A 16,016-nucleotide genomic window follows, 5' to 3' on the forward strand; every position below is an offset into this window, starting at 1 on the left:
GCGTCCCAGGTCAGCTATTCCTGGACCACACACACAAACAAACACACACACACACACACACACACACACACACACACACACACACACACACACACACACACACATACGTGTATATATGTAATGTTATATAATGACCTTTTACCTTTGTGCACTGTGCACAGGGTGATTGGTAGGGCTGTGGGGATACACTGTTCCTGGACACTGACGACTCATCTCAATTATGACCGCAGTGTAAATGTACAGTATGTGTGTTTGTGTGTGTGTGTGTGACAATTTGGATGTGTATCAGGTTTACAGTGGTGCATGCTCTCAGTTCACAGTGTTGATGGAATTCCCAGTATGTCAGAGAGGAAGGAGATGTAGTCCTATGCTGTGTGTGTGTGTGTGTTTGTGTGTTTGTGTTGAGCAGGTGAGATAATCGAGAACATGTCCGAAGCTTGCACAGGTGTCACCGGGAGCCAATTCATAACTGGAAATGGAAAAGTATCAGCTGTTATAATGATATGATAATTTTCCTTAAAATGGTTAAATGTTCTGCAAACTATATTTCTTAGATTTTAATATTTTTCTCATGAGGAAATGTTATTTACTGATCTACTGAAGTTTTGCTTTGACCAAAGTGCTGACAAATAAATTGAAAAAAAGATAAGTACAAGAATCAAATAAACCCTATACAAATAATACAATAAAAGTAAATAGAAAAATAAAATTAAAGACTCAAGAGCCTTAGAAAACATGTGAGTCTTCGGTTTCACATCATCAAACATCAGACATGAGACACTCACCAGAGACAGAATGAATCAAAAGAGGCAGTAATGAATTATTGAAGATGTTTTTACAGCATCTTCATGTGTTTGGTCTATTGTTTATTTGTTAGTTTGGTTTCATATTGTTATTTATAGAGCGCACAACAGAATCCTGTGTGACACTCGTCTGTCCTGTCGTACAACAGGAACTTTACGTTGATTGATTTGTCAACACATCGGTGTGCCTCTTGAAAACTTCTGTTCTGACAAATCAAAGGAAGGATTCATGAAACGTGACTGCACTCTGAAGTCTCGCTGGTGGGAAACGAAAACTCTTCATTCATCTGTGACCAAACGTTTCCCCTGAATGGAAAAGGGTGGATGAATAAACCAGCAGGTCTGTCTAACGTGTGTGTGTGTGATTGTGTGTGTGAGTCCAGACACATTTAATGACTCGTTAAGATAGAGCAAGGATAAGGATTCTACTGGGATCCAGACTCTGAGTTCAGACAAACCGTTTCCCTCTGACTAGACTGAAGTAATTCAATCATCAGACGGTGAGAGTTGGTTAACAGACGAGTTGAGTGAGTTAACCTCGGACCATCTGTCTGTCAGATCCTCTGAAGGCCGCGTCTTTCCACTCGTATTAATCCAACGTGTTTGATATCTGATGTCTCCTCTCCTCCCTCATCCCTGCTTCCCTTTCACAAACCTGCTTCCGTGTGAGAGTGATAATTAACTTCCTGTCAAATATCCCGACCTAATTAATGACTTTCCTCCTGCCCCCCCCCCCTTGTCCTGTTGCCAACTTCCTGTGTCACCGCAGCCTGTTGCAGGATGAGGCGAGCAGCCGCCGCTCGGCCGGCAGAGTTCAAACACGGGTCACACACCCAGCGACACACAACCTCCACACAACTGTTTGTCTGAGTCCTAGATGCATCTTCTCTGTGAGATAAATCCCTCAGGATAAATGAGTGAACAGAGGTTATCTCTTCATTGCTGTTTGTCTGTTTGTTAAAAACTACAGGACCGATTTCCTTGAAGTTATGTGGATGTGTGGGATGTAGAGATAAATATAATCAATAAACAAGAATGTGGGGGACCTGTGTCATAATGCATGTGACTTATGACACAAGCAATCTTTAAAAATGCTAAAAAGTTGTTTTTCCAATTGATTTTAACCAAGCAAAACATCTGGAACACTTCATTTCAGAATTTCTCATAACACTATCAAATTGAATCTTAAACCAATCTATCATTTCTATAAAACAAATTCCCCAGTTCATGAAGGAACGTTTACAAAAAAGGAAAGTTAACAGTGCAGGATGAAAAAATATTCAAAAATGATGACATAAAACTTAACATGCATTTCTTTACATGCACGTTTTTAATGGTTTGTAGGGACATTTTTATCCTGTCTATTTGTTTTAAATTACACGTGAACATAAAAATCCACTCACATTGTAAATTTGCATTGTTTGAGTTTAAAATGTTTCATTTGATGTTGCTTTTTCGACCAATAAGACGTTTGAAGTCGGTCTATGCTGCCGTCACAGTCACAAGTGATTGATTGAACCTTTTTTGTATTTGTCTCATTCGTTTCTGGAATCTGAAATAGAATTCAGACGAACAAAAGTCGCAACACATTTTTTTTGTTACGGAAATCCAGACTAATGAAATTCTTTGACGATTAGAGCTGCATGCAGACACACACTGAACAGTGTCTGGGAGACAGTTGACCTTTACAGTGAAGGGTCATCAATTCATCAAGAAGAATTGTATGGTCGCTGGAAGAAGAGGATTTCATTCTGCAGCTGATTCAAGGAAGAATAATGTCATCATCATCATCATCTTATGACACTCTTTAAGACTTAAAATTAAAGATGTTTATTGTCAAACCAGTTATTTGTAAGAATACATGAAAAAACAGGGTGAAAATTTTACCTGGTCATAGTTTCCACTAATTTCAATGGATTCCAAGACAACTCCATTGTTTTATACACTCACTGGAAATAAAGGGCCACATTTACGACTTTAAATAATGCAAAGTTTTGGCCGAGTAGACGGGGACCTCTTGATCTGCAGTCAAATGCTCTACCACTGAGCTATACCCCCTTATAGTAATAAATTCTATCATTCAATTTTCGTCAGTGTAGCAGCAGACAGAAGAATAAAAACTAACATAAGATTAATATACAGAATCGAATGAAATGCGTATTTATAGAATAAATGAGACTAGAATGACACTCTGAACAGCCCATATCTCCACCAAGGTCCAACAGTCTCAATCAAGCTGCACGGAATTTCAATATTATGTGAAAGGGTCAAAGGAAAATGTCCGTTCTCACAATACAGAAAACGAAAAAAAGACATATCTTAAGAAAATTTCACAGAAATCCATTCAGATGTTTCTGGCTCTCAGATAAACTCTTAGTTGTAGGGGGAACCCAGAGTTGAGCTGAGGAGCTCTTGATCTGCAGTCCAACACTTTACCACTGAGCTATACCCCCTGTTCATGCACCATCTTTCAGTAACACATTAGCGTATTTCTTACATCTTGGTAACAACAGGTACACGTTTGTTTTCTTTTTGTAATGAGCACATCATTGTTGTGTTTTGAACTGAGGTGGATAACCACTTAAACATTATTTCTGGTCCCCATGATACTTTCTTCTCTTGTGTGTTTGCAATTCCTGCTTCTGACACGTTGGTTTCCGGCATAATCCCAACAGTAGCACAACGGGAATTACTACATTTTTGCAGGTTTACCAGTATTTGATATGATGCTGTTGTAAAGCAAAGAATATAGAGGGGGCACCCAGATTTGGACTGGGGACCTCTTGATCTGCAGTCAAATGCTCTACCACTGAGCTATACCCCCTGTTCTTCTAACACTGTAACTGATAGATTAGATCTTATTGTTTCCTCTCCCGTGAACATTGTGCGACAGCATTTTCTTTCTCTGTACCATGCAATATGCAGCACAGGCAAGAAAGTAGAAACCTTTCAGTTGCCGTTTAGTTTGAAATGAGGACAAACAGGAAAGGTCCTCTAATGGCATAAGGTCAATTGACTTTCATAGTGGGATTACCAACTGTGGACAGTACTTGTGTACAGGGTTTATCTCTCCTGGTTTGGTGTTAAAAGTGAATCATTGTTGTCTGTGTTTTTCAGAAAGTTAAACAGAAGCTGTTCATGTACCCTGAGCCCCTTTAAGGTCCTTAAAATAACAATGAACACATCATTGTTGCATTTGAACTGAGGTGGATAACCACATTAACATTATTTCTGGTCCCCATGATACTTTCTTCTGTTGTTTGTTTGCAATTCCTGCTTCTGTCACGTTGATTTCCGGCACAGTCTCAACAGTAACACAACACGAGTGGCAACGGGAAATTACCTAGTTTTTGCAGGTTTACCAGCATTTGACATGTTCATGTATATCTGCAAATGTTGATGTAAAGCAAACAATATAGAGGGGGCACCCAGATTTGAACTGAGGACCTCTTGAACTGCAGTCAAATGCTCTACCACTGAGCTATACCCCCTGTGTCTGTGGATCAAGGCTGATGCATGCTTCTGCGTTTTCACAGGCCCGTAAGCGCAAGAGCCCTTCCGGGTCCCTTACGTGCGTCGCCCAATTTTTCTAAACTTTACGGCAAAGCTCCGCAAGCTCACTCAGCCCGCAAGGCTGTGATTGGTCTGCTAACTACATCCTTTCTGGAGCTGCATTTCCGGTTTCATGCCCGATAATACCAGCAGAAACAATGGAAGATTTAGAAGAACGAATATGGACCAAATAGAAGAGCATTTGGCAGAAGAGATCCGAAAGTATGTCCACTTGTATCACTCGTCAAATGCTAATGTATATCTGCAAAAGTTGAGGTAAAGCAAACAATATAGAGGGGGCACCCAGATTTGAACTGAGGACCTCTTGATCTGCAGTCAAATGCTCTACCACTGAGCTATACCCCCTGCGCATAAAAAAGCTTCTGAAACACATGATCATAGCTCAGTATTTCTTAAATCTTGGTAACAACAGGCAAGAATGATTCTTTGCTTTGTAATGAGCCATTGTTGTGTTTGAACTGAGGTGGATAACCACATTAACATTATTTCTGGTCCCTATGATACCTTCTTCCATTGTGTGTTTGTAATTCCTGCTTCTGACACGTTGGTTTCCGGCTCGGTCCCAACAGTAAAACAATATGAGTGGCAACGGGAAAAGAGTGAATTGCCTTGTTTTTGCAGGTTTACCAGTACTTGAAATGCTCATGTTCCTCTGCAAATGTTGATGTAAAGCAAACAACAGAGAGAGAGCAACCAGATTTGAAATGGGGACCTCTTGATCAGCAGTCAAATGCTCTACCACTGAGCTATATCCCCTGTTCAAGCACTATCCTTCTGAAACACATGAGCATAGTTCAGTATTGTTACATCTTCGTTATAAAAGGCAACAACCATGTGTTTTCTTTGTAATGAGCACATCATTTTTAAATTTGAAGGGACGTGGATAACCACAGTAACATTATTTCCGGTCCCCATGACACTTTCTACTGCTGTGTGCCTCTGACACATTGGTTTCCAGCACAGTGATAACACACCAGCAGTGGAAATGGGAAAAAAGAGTTAATGGCCACATGTTTATCATTATTGACATGTTCATGTATATCTGCAAATGTTGATGTAAAGCAAACAATATAGAGGGGGCACCCAGATTTGAACTGAGGACCTCTTGATCTGCAGTCAAATGCTCTACCACTGAGCTATACCCCCTTTACATGTAACATGGTCACCAATAGATCATCATAAAGTAGCTGTACATACATATTGTACAGTCTTTGTTTGAGTCTTTGTGTACCTGTATATTGCACACACTGTGAGATCCAACAGTTAATGTGATCCTTGGGAAAATGAGTTTAACAGCTCCCTGAAGAACACAAAGGAATAATCCCAGTGGAACCATTAATACTTAAGTCCAAGTAAAAATATGATGCCAACTCATGAGTATGACTCATATTTGCTGGTGTTTCCCTCCCAGGTCCCGATTTAGACATTACAGGCTCAGATTCCATTTTCAGCCTCATATTGTACTGTAACTGGGGTCAATCAAAACTGTAAGAGTGACCCGGAAAACCAAGGCTGCCCATCGGTATTGTTTGTGGCTCTGTGAATCACCTCCGAGTTTCTTTCTCAAAGAAGGCTTTGAAGAGACGGCGAGCAAACGAGGGGAGATGGAGGGAGGAAGAGAGGGGGGAGGACGCTGAGAGGGCGGAATGGCGGCGGTGCTGTTTTGTGCTTTCCCAGCGTCAACAGCGGAGGAAGTGGAAGAGAGCAGCTAAATATACAAACAGCACAATGAGGCGGCGAGCGCGGAGCAGCTGTGGAACTCGGCTGTCACCAGGCTCCGTCAGCGTGAAACACTGACCACCACTGCTCATTTAAACAGGAAGAGATGAGTGAGAGCACAGGCTGGTGTTCTGATACTCCTCCACATCCAGCCTGTCAGCACACGACACAAAATCACACCTCAGCCACAGTCAGGAAGACATTAACTTACACAAGAACCACAGAACAGTCCATTACCACTACAGGGGGGATCCAGATTTGAACTGAGGACCTCTTGATCTGCAGTCAAATGCTCTACCACTGAGCTATACTCCCTGCTTTTCGAACGCCATCATTTGTAGATGATATCTTATTGTTTTTCACACCTGGGGAACATTGTGCAACAGCATTTCTTTCTCTGTACCATACAACATGCAGCACAGGCAAGACAGTGAAAACCTTTCAGTTGCCGTTGAGTTTGAAAGGAGGACAAACAGGACAGAAACAAAAAGTCCTCTTATGTTATAGGGTCAATTGACTTTCATAGCGGGATTAACCATTGTAGAAATTCAGTACTTGAGTGCAAATGTACAATCATTTCAAGTTTGGAGTTGTAGGGGGCACCCAGACTTGAACTGGGGACCTCTTGATCTGCAGTCAAATGCTCTACCACTGAGTTATACCCCCTGTGTCTGTAGCCCAGTCTCTGATACGTCACATCTTATGGCATGATAAAGTGATCGGTCCATTTTCGTGGCTGAACTCTTCATAAAAACATCATATTACTCCTCTTTATAAAGACAAACTCATCTCTGTACCTACAGACAAACAAACCCTTGCATTGAAAAAATGTCCTTTAGAAGGTAACGGCCCATGTGAGATGGACGTTAGAATCACTAGAATCGAGGACCTCTGAGTCATAGGGGGCACCCAGATTTGAACTGAGGACCTCTTGATCTGCAGTCAAATGCTCTACCACTGAGCTATACCCCCTGTTTCTCGAACACTGTCACTTATAGATCATATCTTATTGTTTTTCACACCTGGGGAACACTGTGCAACAGCATTTCTTTCTCTGTACCATACAACATGCCGCACAGGCAAGACAGTGAAAACCTTTCAGTTGCCGTTGAGTTTGAAAGGAGTACAAACAGGACAGAAACAAAAGGTCCTCTAATGTTATAGGGTCAATTGACTTTCATAGCGGGATTAACCATTGTAGAAATTCAGTACTTGAGTGCAGATGTACAATCATTTTAAGTTTGGAGTTGTAGGGGGCACCCAGAGTTGAACTGGGGACCTCTTGATCTGCAGTCAAATGCTCTACCACTGAGCTATACCACCTGTTTCTCGAACACTGTCACTTATAGATCATATCTTATTGTTTTTCACACCTGGGGAACACTGTGCAACAGCATTTCTTTCTCTGTACCATACAACATGCCGCACAGGCAAGACAGTGAAAACCTTTCAGTTGCCGTTGAGTTTGAAAGGAGTACAAACAGGACAGAAACAAAAGGTCCTCTAATGTTATAGGGTCAATTGACTTTCATAGCGGGTTTAACCATTGTAGAAATTCAGTACTTGAGTGCAGATGTACAATCATTTTAAGTTTGGAGTTGTAGGGGGCACCCAGAGTTGAACTGGGGACCTCTTGATCTGCAGTCAAATGCTCTACCACTGAGCTATACCCCCTTACAACAAATAATCTATCTGTAACATATAAGGAGATCTCAACTTATATCTTAGTGACAACAGGAAACAATGATTCTTTTCTTTGTAATGTGCACATAATTGTTGAGTTTGAACTGAGGTGGATGACCACAGTAACATAGTTTATGGTCCCCGTGACAATTTCTTCTGTCCTGTGCCTCTGACAAGTTGGTTTCCAGCACGGTCATGACACTCCAGCATGTCCAAATGGAGGTGTGGGTTCAAATCCCACTTCTGACATTGGTTTTATAGACTGGAGACTATGGAGGACCATACTTGGCTTAAGTATAAATAAATAAATGTATAAATAAATACATAAATCAATAAAAAAGGAACTTAATTAATTAATACAGAAATAAATAAATACCTTAATGACAACATAAATGTCTGAATAAATGTCTTAAATATATTTGCACAATTATTTATTCCCTGAGCTATTTATTTTTTACGATTTCTGTGTCCTTATGCTCCTTCGCTCCTCCGTATTAACTAATTAATTTCCTTTTTCATTTCTTTGTTTTTCCTGTATTTATACTTAAGTCATGTATGGTCCTCCATCCAGAAACAATGATTCTTTTCTTTGTAATGTGCACATAATTGTTGAGTTTGAACTGAGGTGGATGACCACAGTAACATAGTTTATGGTGCGAATGACACTTTCTACTGCTGTGTGCCTCTGACAATTTGATTTCCTTCACAGTCCTGACACAACAGTAGTGGCAAACGGGAGAATAGTCATTTACCTCATTGTTGTCAGTTAACCAACTTTTGTAATGCTCATGTCTATCTGCAAATGTAGTTTTTGTAAGAGATATATAGCAAACAATATAGAGGGGGCACCCAGATTTGAACTGAGGACCTCTTGATCTGCAGTCAAATGCTCTACCACTGAGCTATACCCCCTGTTTTTCAAACAGTGCCACTTATAGATCATATCTTATTGTTTTTCACACCTGGGGAACACTGTGCAACAGCATTTCTTTCTCTGTACCATACAACATGCAGCACAGGCAAGACAGTGAAAACCTTTCAGTTGCCGTTGAGTTTGAAAGGAGGACAAACAGGACAGAAACAAAAGCTCCTCTAATGTTATAGGGTAAATTGACTTTCATAGTGGGATTAGCCATTTTAGAAATTCAGTACTTGAGTGCAACTGTACAATCATTTTAAGTTTGGAGTTGTAGGGGGCACCCAGAGTTGAACTGGGGACCTCTTGATCTGCAGTCAAATGCTCTACCACTGAGCTATACCCCCTTACAACAAATAATCTATCAGTAACATATAAGGAGATCTCAACTTATATCTTAGTGACAACAGGAAACAATGATTCTTTTCTTTGTAATGTGCTCATAATTGTTGAGTTTGAACTGAGGTGGATGACCACAGTAACATAGTTTATGGTCCCCGTGACAATTTCTTCTGTCCTGTGCCTCTGACAAGTTGGTTTCCAGCACGGTCATGACACTCCAGCATGTCAGGATGGCCGAGCGGTCTAAGGCGCCAGACTCAAGGACTGACTCCTTCCTGGTCAAAGGGATTTCTGGTCTCCGAATGGAGGCGTGGGTTCAAATCCCACTTCTGACAATTCTTTTACCTCCAGGTTTAGTTGAGAAGTGAAGTCCTGAAAACACATGGTCCAAACAACTAACAGTCCAATCAACTAACTCAGTCTAGTTCAGTGATTGTCAGACTTTGTCAGTAACAACAGAACCCGACAAGTTCTCCTGTGAGATTTAGGGACAACATGGAGAACTTTATGAATCAGGGTTTGTACCTGGATTTTCATGAGCAGATGATCTTCCAGGCAAATGTATGAACTTTGCAAATATGTGAAATGTTGCCTTCTTATTGAAATTAACTTCAGAAATCGCTTTGTGCCCTGTCAGGATGGCCGAGTGGTCTAAGGCGCCAGACTCAAGGGTTGACTCCTTCCTGGCCAAAGGGACTTCTGGTCTCCAAATGGAGGCGTGGGTTCAAATCCCACTTCTGACATTGGTTTTATAGACTGGAGACTATGGAGGACCATACTTGGCTTAAGTATAAATAAATAAATGTATAAATAAATACATAAATAAATAAAAAAGGATCTTAATTAATTAATACAGAAATGAATAAATACCTTAATGACAAAAGAAATGGCTAAATAAATGTCTTAAATATATTTGCACAATTATTTATTCCCTGAGCAATTTATTTTTTACGATTTCTGTGTCCTTATGCTAATGAGAACAGTGTGCCTAACGTCAGTCTCGAGCAGGATTGGTCACAGGAGTGAAAGGATCCAGCCCTACTACTTCTGCCTCTCAATGCTGACTGGTGTCCAGTAGCTGTTCGCAGCGTTGAGACATTTATTTAGAAATTTCTGTTGTTATTAACGTATTTATTTATTTCTGTATTAACTAATTAATTTCCTTTTTCATTTCTTTATTTTTCCTGTATTTATACTTAAGTCATGTATGGTCCTCCATCCAGAAACAATGATTCTTTTCTTTGTAATGTGCACATAATTGTTGAGTTTGAACTGAGGTGGATGACCACAGTAACATAGTTTATGGTGCGAATGACACTTTCTACTGCTGTGTGCCTCTGACAATTTGATTTCCTTCACAGTCCTGACACAACAGTAGTGGCAAACGGGAAAATAGTCATTTACCTCATTGTTGTCAGTTAACCAACTTTTGTAATGCTCATGTCTATCTGCAAATGTAGTTTTTGTAAGAGATATATAGCAAACAATATAGAGGGGGCACCCAGATTTGAACTGAGGACCTCTTGATCTGCAGTCAAATGCTCTACCACTGAGCTATACCCCCTGTTTTTCAAACAGTGCCACTTATAGATCATATCTTATTGTTTTTCACACCTGGGGAACACTGTGCAACAGCATTTCTTTCTCTGTACCATACAACATGCAGCACAGGCAAGACAGTGAAAACCTTTCAGTTGCCGTTGAGTTTGAAAGGAGGACAAACAGGACAGAAACAAAAGGTCCTCTAATGTTATAGGGTAAATTGACCTTCATAGTGGGATTAGCCATTTTAGAAATTCAGTACTTGAGAGCAACTGTACAATCATTTTAAGTTTGGAGTTGTAGGGGGCACCCAGAGTTGAACTGGGGACCTCTTGATCTGCAGTCAAATGCTCTACCACTGAGCTATACCCCCTTACAACAAATAATCTATCTGTAACATATAAGGAGATCTCAACTTATATCTTAGTGACAACAGGAAACAATGATTCTTTTCTTTGTAATGTGCTCATAATTGTTGAGTTTGAACTGAGGTGGATGACCACAGTAACATAGTTTATGGTCCCCGTGACAATTTCTTCTGTCCTGTGCCTCTGACAAGTTGGTTTCCAGCACGGTCATGACACTCCAGCATGTCAGGATGGCCGAGCGGTCTAAGGCGCCAGACTCAAGGACTGACTCCTTCCTGGTCAAAGGGATTTCTGGTCTCCGAATGGAGGCGTGGGTTCAAATCCCACTTCTGACAATTCTTTTACCTCCAGGTTTAGTTGAGAAGTGAAGTCCTGAAAACACATGGTCCAAACAACTAACAGTCCAATCAACTAACTCAGTCTAGTTCAGTGATTGTCAGACTGTGTCAGTAACAACAGAACCCGACAAGTTCTCCTGTGAGATTTAGGGACAACATGGAGAACTTTATGAATCAGGGTTTGTACCTGGATTTTCATGAGCAGATGATCTTCCAGGCAAATGTATGAACTTTGCAAATATGTGAAATGTTGCCTTCTTATTGAAATTAACTTCAGAAATCGCTTTGTGCCCTGTCAGGATGGCCGAGTGGTCTAAGGCGCCAGACTCAAGGGTTGACTCCTTCCTGGCCAAAGGGACTTCTGGTCTCCAAATGGAGGCGTGGGTTCAAATCCCACTTCTGACATTGGTTTTATAGACTGGAGACTATGGAGGACCATACTTGGCTTAAGTATAAATAAATAAATGTATAAATAAATACATAAATAAATAAAAGAGGATCTTAATTAATTAATACAGAAATGAATAAATACCTTAATGACAAAAGAAATGGCTAAATAAATGTCTTAAATATATTTGCACAATTATTTATTCCCTGAGCAATTTATTTTTTACGATTTCTGTGTCCTTATGCTAATGAGAACAGTGTGCCTAACGTCAGTCTCGAGCAGGATTGGTCACAGGAGTGAAAGGATCCAGCCCTACTACTTCTGCCTCTCAATGCTGACTGGTGTCCAGTAGCTGTTCGCAGCGTTGAGACATTTATTTAGAAATTTCTGTTGTTATTAACGTATTTATTTATTTCTGTATTAACTAATTAATTTCCTTTTTCATTTCTTTATTTTTCCTGTATTTATACTTAAGTCATGTATGGTCCTCCATCCAGAAACAATGATTCTTTTCTTTGTAATGTGCACATAATTGTTGAGTTTGAACTGAGGTGGATGACCACAGTAACATAGTTTATGGTGCGAATGACACTTTCTACTGCTGTGTGCCTCTGACAATTTGATTTCCTTCACAGTCCTGACACAACAGTAGTGGCAAACGGGAAAATAGTCATTTACCTCATTGTTGTCAGTTAAGCAACTTTTGTAATGCTCATGTCTATCTGCAAATGTAGTTTTTGTAAGAGATATATAGCAAACAATATAGAGGGGGCACCCAGATTTGAACTGAGGACCTCTTGATCTGCAGTCAAATGCTCTACCACTGAGCTATACCCCCTGTTTTTCAAACAGTGCCACTTATAGATCATATCTTATTGTTTTTCACACCTGGGGAACACTGTGCAACAGCATTTCTTTCTCTGTACCATACAACATGCAGCACAGGCAAGACAGTGAAAACCTTTCAGTTGCCGTTGAGTTTGAAAGGAGGACAAACAGGACAGAAACAAAAGGTCCTCTAATGTTATAGGGTAAATTGACTTTCATAGTGGGATTAGCCATTGTAGAAATTCAGTACTTGAGTGCAACTGTACAATCATTTTAAGTTTGGAGTTGTAGGGGGCACCCAGAGTTGAACTGGGGACCTCTTGATCTGCAGTCAAATGCTCTACCACTGAGCTATACCCCCTTACAACAAATAATCTATCTGTAACATATAAGGAGATCTCAACTTATATCTTAGTGACAACAGGAAACAATGATTCTTTTCTTTGTAATGTGCTCATAATTGATGAGTTTGAACTGAGGTGGATGACCACAGTAACATAGTTTATGGTCCCTGTGACAATTTCTTCTGTCCTGTGCCTCTGACAAGTTGGTTTCCAGCACGGTCATGACACTCCAGCATGTCAGGATGGCCGAGCGGTCTAAGGCGCCAGACTCAAGGACTGACTCCTTCCTGGTCAAAGGGATTTCTGGTCTCCGAATGGAGGCGTGGGTTCAAATCCCACTTCTGACAATTCTTTTACCTCCAGGTTTAGTTGAGAAGTGAAGTCCTGAAAACACATGGTCCAAACAACTAACAGTCCAATCAACTAACTCAGTCTAGTTCAGTGATTGTCAGACTGTGTCAGTAACAACAGAACCCGACAAGTTCTCCTGTGAGATTTAGGGACAACATGGAGAACTTTATGAATCAGGGTTTGTACCTGGATTTTCATGAGCAGATGATCTTCCAGGCAAATGTATGAACTTTGCAAATATGTGAAATGTTGCCTTCTTATTGAAATTAACTTCAGAAATCGCTTTGTGCCCTGTCAGGATGGCCGAGTGGTCTAAGGCGCCAGACTCAAGGGTTGACTCCTTCCTGGCCAAAGGGACTTCTGGTCTCCAAATGGAGGCGTGGGTTCAAATCCCAATTCTGACATTGGTTTTATAGACTGGAGACTATGGAGGACCATACTTGGCTTAAGTATAAATAAATAAATGTATAAATAAATACATAAATAAATAAAAAAGGATCTTAATTAATTAATACAGAAATGAATAAATACCTTAATGACAAAAGAAATGGCTAAATAAATGTCTTAAATATATTTGCACAATTATTTATTCCCTGAGCAATTTATTTTTTACGATTTCTGTGTCCTTATGCTAATGAGAACAGTGTGCCTAACGTCAGTCTCGAGCAGGATTGGTCACAGGAGTGAAAGGATCCAGCCCTACTACTTCTGCCTCTCAATGCTGACTGGTGTCCAGTAGCTGTTCGCAGCGTTGAGACATTTATTTAGAAATTTCTGTTGTTATTAACGTATTTATTTATTTCTGTATTAACTAATTAATTTCCTTTTTCATTTCTTTATTTTTCCTGTATTTATACTTAAGTCATGTATGGTCCTCCATCCAGAAACAATGATTCTTTTCTTTGTAATGTGCACATAATTGTTGAGTTTGAACTGAGGTGGATGACCACAGTAACATAGTTTATGGTGCAAATGACACTTTCTACTGCTGTGTGCCTCTGACAATTTGATTTCCTTCACAGTCCTGACACAACAGTAGTGGCAAACGGGAAAATAGTCATTTTCCTCATTGTTGTCAGTTAACCAACTTTTGTAATGCTCATGTCTATCTGCAAATGTAGTTTTTGTAAGAGATATATAGCAAACAATATAGAGGGGGCACCCAGATTTGAACTGAGGACCTCTTGATCTGCAGTCAAATGCTCTACCACTGAGCTATACCCCCTGTTTTTCAAACAGTGCCACTTATAGATCATATCTTATTGTTTTTCACACCTGGGGAACACTGTGCAACAGCATTTCTTTCTCTGTACCATACAACATGCAGCACAGGCAAGACAGTGAAAACCTTTCAGTTGCCGTTGAGTTTGAAAGGAGGACAAACAGGACAGAAACAAAAGGTCCTCTAATGTTATAGGGTAAATTCACTTTCATAGTGGGATTAGCCATTTTAGAAATTCAGTACTTGAGTGCAACTGTACAATCATTTTAAGTTTGGAGTTGTAGGGGGCACCCAGAGTTGAACTGGGGACCTCTTGATCTGCAGTCAAATGCTCTACCACTGAGCTATACCCCCTTACAACAAATAATCTATCTGTAACATATAAGGAGATCTCAACTTATATCTTAGTGACAACAGGAAACAATGATTCTTTTCTTTGTAATGTGCACATAATTGTTGAGTTTGAACTGAGGTGGATGACCACAGTAACATAGTTTATGGTCCCCGTGACAATTTCTTCTGTCCTGTGCCTCTGACAAGTTGGTTTCCAGCACGGTCATGACACTCCAGCATGTCAGGATGGCCGAGCGGTCTAAGGCGCCAGACTCAAGGATTGACTCCTTCCTGGTCAAAGGGATTTCTGGTCTCCGAATGGAGGCGTGGGTTCAAATCCCACTTCTGACAAATCTTTTACCTCCAGGTTTAGTTGAGAAGTGAAGTCCTGAAAACACATGGTCCAAACAACTAACAGTCCAATCAACTAACTCAGTCTAGTTCAGTGATTGTCAGACTGTGTCAGTAACAACAGAACCCGACAAGTTCTCCTGTGAGATTTAGGGACAACATGGAGAACTTTATGAATCAGGGTTTGTACCTGGATTTTCATGAGCAGATGATCTTCCAGGCAAATGTATGAACTTTGCAAATATGTGAAATGTTGCCTTCTTATGAAATTAACTTCAGAAACGCTTTGTGCCCTGTCAGGATGGCCGAGTGGTCTAAGGCGCCAGACTCAAGGGTTGACTCCTTCCTGGCCAAAGGGACTTCTGGTCTCCAAATGGAGGCGTGGGTTCAAATCCCACTTCTGACATTGTTTTTATAGACTGGAGACTATGGAGGACCATACTTGGCTTAAGTATAGATAAATAAATGTATAAATAAATACATAAATAAATAAAAAAGGAACTTAATTAATTAATACAGAAATAAATAAATACCTTAATGACAAAAGAAATGTCTAAATAAATGTCTTACATATATTTGCACAATTATTTATTCCCTGAGCAATTTATTTTTTACGATTTCTGTGTCCTTATGCTAATGAGAACAGTGTGCCTAACGTCAGTCTCGAGCAGGATTGGTCACAGGAGTGAAAGGATCCAGCCCTACTACTTCTGCCTCTCAATGCTGACTGGTGTCCAGTAGCTGTTCGCAGCGTTGAGACATTTATTTAGAAATTTCTGTTGTTATTAACGTATTTATTTATTTCTGTATTAACTAATTAATTTCCTTTTTCATTTCTTTATTTTTCCTGTATTTATACTTAAGTCATGTATGGTCCTCCATCCAGAAACAATGATTCTTTTCTTTGTAATGTGC

At 40.1% G+C, this 16,016-nt stretch overlaps 25 non-coding genes across 25 annotated transcripts; 8 read left to right on the forward strand and 17 right to left on the reverse strand.

Moving 5' to 3' along the window:
- Positions 1-3,555: 3,555 nt before the first annotated feature.
- trnac-gca (transfer RNA cysteine (anticodon GCA)) lies at positions 3,556-3,627 on the reverse strand. Its single transcript has one exon. It is a non-coding gene; the product is annotated as a tRNA-Cys (tRNA).
- A 595-nt stretch (positions 3,628-4,222) lies between these two features.
- trnac-gca (transfer RNA cysteine (anticodon GCA)) lies at positions 4,223-4,294 on the reverse strand. The gene has a single exon. It is a non-coding gene; the product is annotated as a tRNA-Cys (tRNA).
- A 355-nt stretch (positions 4,295-4,649) lies between these two features.
- On the reverse strand, positions 4,650-4,721 carry trnac-gca (transfer RNA cysteine (anticodon GCA)). Its single transcript has one exon. It is a non-coding gene; the product is annotated as a tRNA-Cys (tRNA).
- A 729-nt stretch (positions 4,722-5,450) lies between these two features.
- Positions 5,451-5,522, reverse strand: trnac-gca (transfer RNA cysteine (anticodon GCA)). The gene has a single exon. It is a non-coding gene; the product is annotated as a tRNA-Cys (tRNA).
- Positions 5,523-6,338: 816 nt separating this feature from the next.
- On the reverse strand, positions 6,339-6,410 carry trnac-gca (transfer RNA cysteine (anticodon GCA)). Its single transcript has one exon. It is a non-coding gene; the product is annotated as a tRNA-Cys (tRNA).
- A 279-nt stretch (positions 6,411-6,689) lies between these two features.
- trnac-gca (transfer RNA cysteine (anticodon GCA)) lies at positions 6,690-6,761 on the reverse strand. The gene has a single exon. It is a non-coding gene; the product is annotated as a tRNA-Cys (tRNA).
- A 234-nt stretch (positions 6,762-6,995) lies between these two features.
- Positions 6,996-7,067, reverse strand: trnac-gca (transfer RNA cysteine (anticodon GCA)). Its single transcript has one exon. It is a non-coding gene; the product is annotated as a tRNA-Cys (tRNA).
- Positions 7,068-7,346: 279 nt separating this feature from the next.
- trnac-gca (transfer RNA cysteine (anticodon GCA)) lies at positions 7,347-7,418 on the reverse strand. Its single transcript has one exon. It is a non-coding gene; the product is annotated as a tRNA-Cys (tRNA).
- Positions 7,419-7,697: 279 nt separating this feature from the next.
- trnac-gca (transfer RNA cysteine (anticodon GCA)) lies at positions 7,698-7,769 on the reverse strand. The gene has a single exon. It is a non-coding gene; the product is annotated as a tRNA-Cys (tRNA).
- Positions 7,770-8,618: 849 nt separating this feature from the next.
- Positions 8,619-8,690, reverse strand: trnac-gca (transfer RNA cysteine (anticodon GCA)). The gene has a single exon. It is a non-coding gene; the product is annotated as a tRNA-Cys (tRNA).
- A 279-nt stretch (positions 8,691-8,969) lies between these two features.
- Positions 8,970-9,041, reverse strand: trnac-gca (transfer RNA cysteine (anticodon GCA)). Its single transcript has one exon. It is a non-coding gene; the product is annotated as a tRNA-Cys (tRNA).
- Positions 9,042-9,260: 219 nt separating this feature from the next.
- trnal-caa (transfer RNA leucine (anticodon CAA)) lies at positions 9,261-9,371 on the forward strand. The gene is made up of 2 exons: positions 9,261-9,298; positions 9,326-9,371. It is a non-coding gene; the product is annotated as a tRNA-Leu (tRNA).
- A 297-nt stretch (positions 9,372-9,668) lies between these two features.
- Positions 9,669-9,779, forward strand: trnal-caa (transfer RNA leucine (anticodon CAA)). The gene is made up of 2 exons: positions 9,669-9,706; positions 9,734-9,779. It is a non-coding gene; the product is annotated as a tRNA-Leu (tRNA).
- A 749-nt stretch (positions 9,780-10,528) lies between these two features.
- On the reverse strand, positions 10,529-10,600 carry trnac-gca (transfer RNA cysteine (anticodon GCA)). The gene has a single exon. It is a non-coding gene; the product is annotated as a tRNA-Cys (tRNA).
- A 279-nt stretch (positions 10,601-10,879) lies between these two features.
- Positions 10,880-10,951, reverse strand: trnac-gca (transfer RNA cysteine (anticodon GCA)). The gene has a single exon. It is a non-coding gene; the product is annotated as a tRNA-Cys (tRNA).
- A 219-nt stretch (positions 10,952-11,170) lies between these two features.
- On the forward strand, positions 11,171-11,281 carry trnal-caa (transfer RNA leucine (anticodon CAA)). Its single transcript has 2 exons — positions 11,171-11,208; positions 11,236-11,281. It is a non-coding gene; the product is annotated as a tRNA-Leu (tRNA).
- Positions 11,282-11,578: 297 nt separating this feature from the next.
- On the forward strand, positions 11,579-11,689 carry trnal-caa (transfer RNA leucine (anticodon CAA)). Its single transcript has 2 exons — positions 11,579-11,616; positions 11,644-11,689. It is a non-coding gene; the product is annotated as a tRNA-Leu (tRNA).
- A 749-nt stretch (positions 11,690-12,438) lies between these two features.
- trnac-gca (transfer RNA cysteine (anticodon GCA)) lies at positions 12,439-12,510 on the reverse strand. Its single transcript has one exon. It is a non-coding gene; the product is annotated as a tRNA-Cys (tRNA).
- Positions 12,511-12,789: 279 nt separating this feature from the next.
- Positions 12,790-12,861, reverse strand: trnac-gca (transfer RNA cysteine (anticodon GCA)). Its single transcript has one exon. It is a non-coding gene; the product is annotated as a tRNA-Cys (tRNA).
- Positions 12,862-13,080: 219 nt separating this feature from the next.
- On the forward strand, positions 13,081-13,191 carry trnal-caa (transfer RNA leucine (anticodon CAA)). The gene is made up of 2 exons: positions 13,081-13,118; positions 13,146-13,191. It is a non-coding gene; the product is annotated as a tRNA-Leu (tRNA).
- Positions 13,192-13,488: 297 nt separating this feature from the next.
- trnal-caa (transfer RNA leucine (anticodon CAA)) lies at positions 13,489-13,599 on the forward strand. Its single transcript has 2 exons — positions 13,489-13,526; positions 13,554-13,599. It is a non-coding gene; the product is annotated as a tRNA-Leu (tRNA).
- A 749-nt stretch (positions 13,600-14,348) lies between these two features.
- Positions 14,349-14,420, reverse strand: trnac-gca (transfer RNA cysteine (anticodon GCA)). The gene has a single exon. It is a non-coding gene; the product is annotated as a tRNA-Cys (tRNA).
- A 279-nt stretch (positions 14,421-14,699) lies between these two features.
- On the reverse strand, positions 14,700-14,771 carry trnac-gca (transfer RNA cysteine (anticodon GCA)). The gene has a single exon. It is a non-coding gene; the product is annotated as a tRNA-Cys (tRNA).
- A 219-nt stretch (positions 14,772-14,990) lies between these two features.
- On the forward strand, positions 14,991-15,101 carry trnal-caa (transfer RNA leucine (anticodon CAA)). Its single transcript has 2 exons — positions 14,991-15,028; positions 15,056-15,101. It is a non-coding gene; the product is annotated as a tRNA-Leu (tRNA).
- A 295-nt stretch (positions 15,102-15,396) lies between these two features.
- Positions 15,397-15,507, forward strand: trnal-caa (transfer RNA leucine (anticodon CAA)). Its single transcript has 2 exons — positions 15,397-15,434; positions 15,462-15,507. It is a non-coding gene; the product is annotated as a tRNA-Leu (tRNA).
- Positions 15,508-16,016: the final 509 nt, after the last annotated feature.

This window comes from Platichthys flesus, chromosome 5 (assembly GCF_949316205.1).
Source record: "Platichthys flesus chromosome 5, fPlaFle2.1, whole genome shotgun sequence".
In the NCBI taxonomy this organism is placed as follows: domain Eukaryota; kingdom Metazoa; phylum Chordata; class Actinopteri; order Pleuronectiformes; family Pleuronectidae; genus Platichthys; species Platichthys flesus.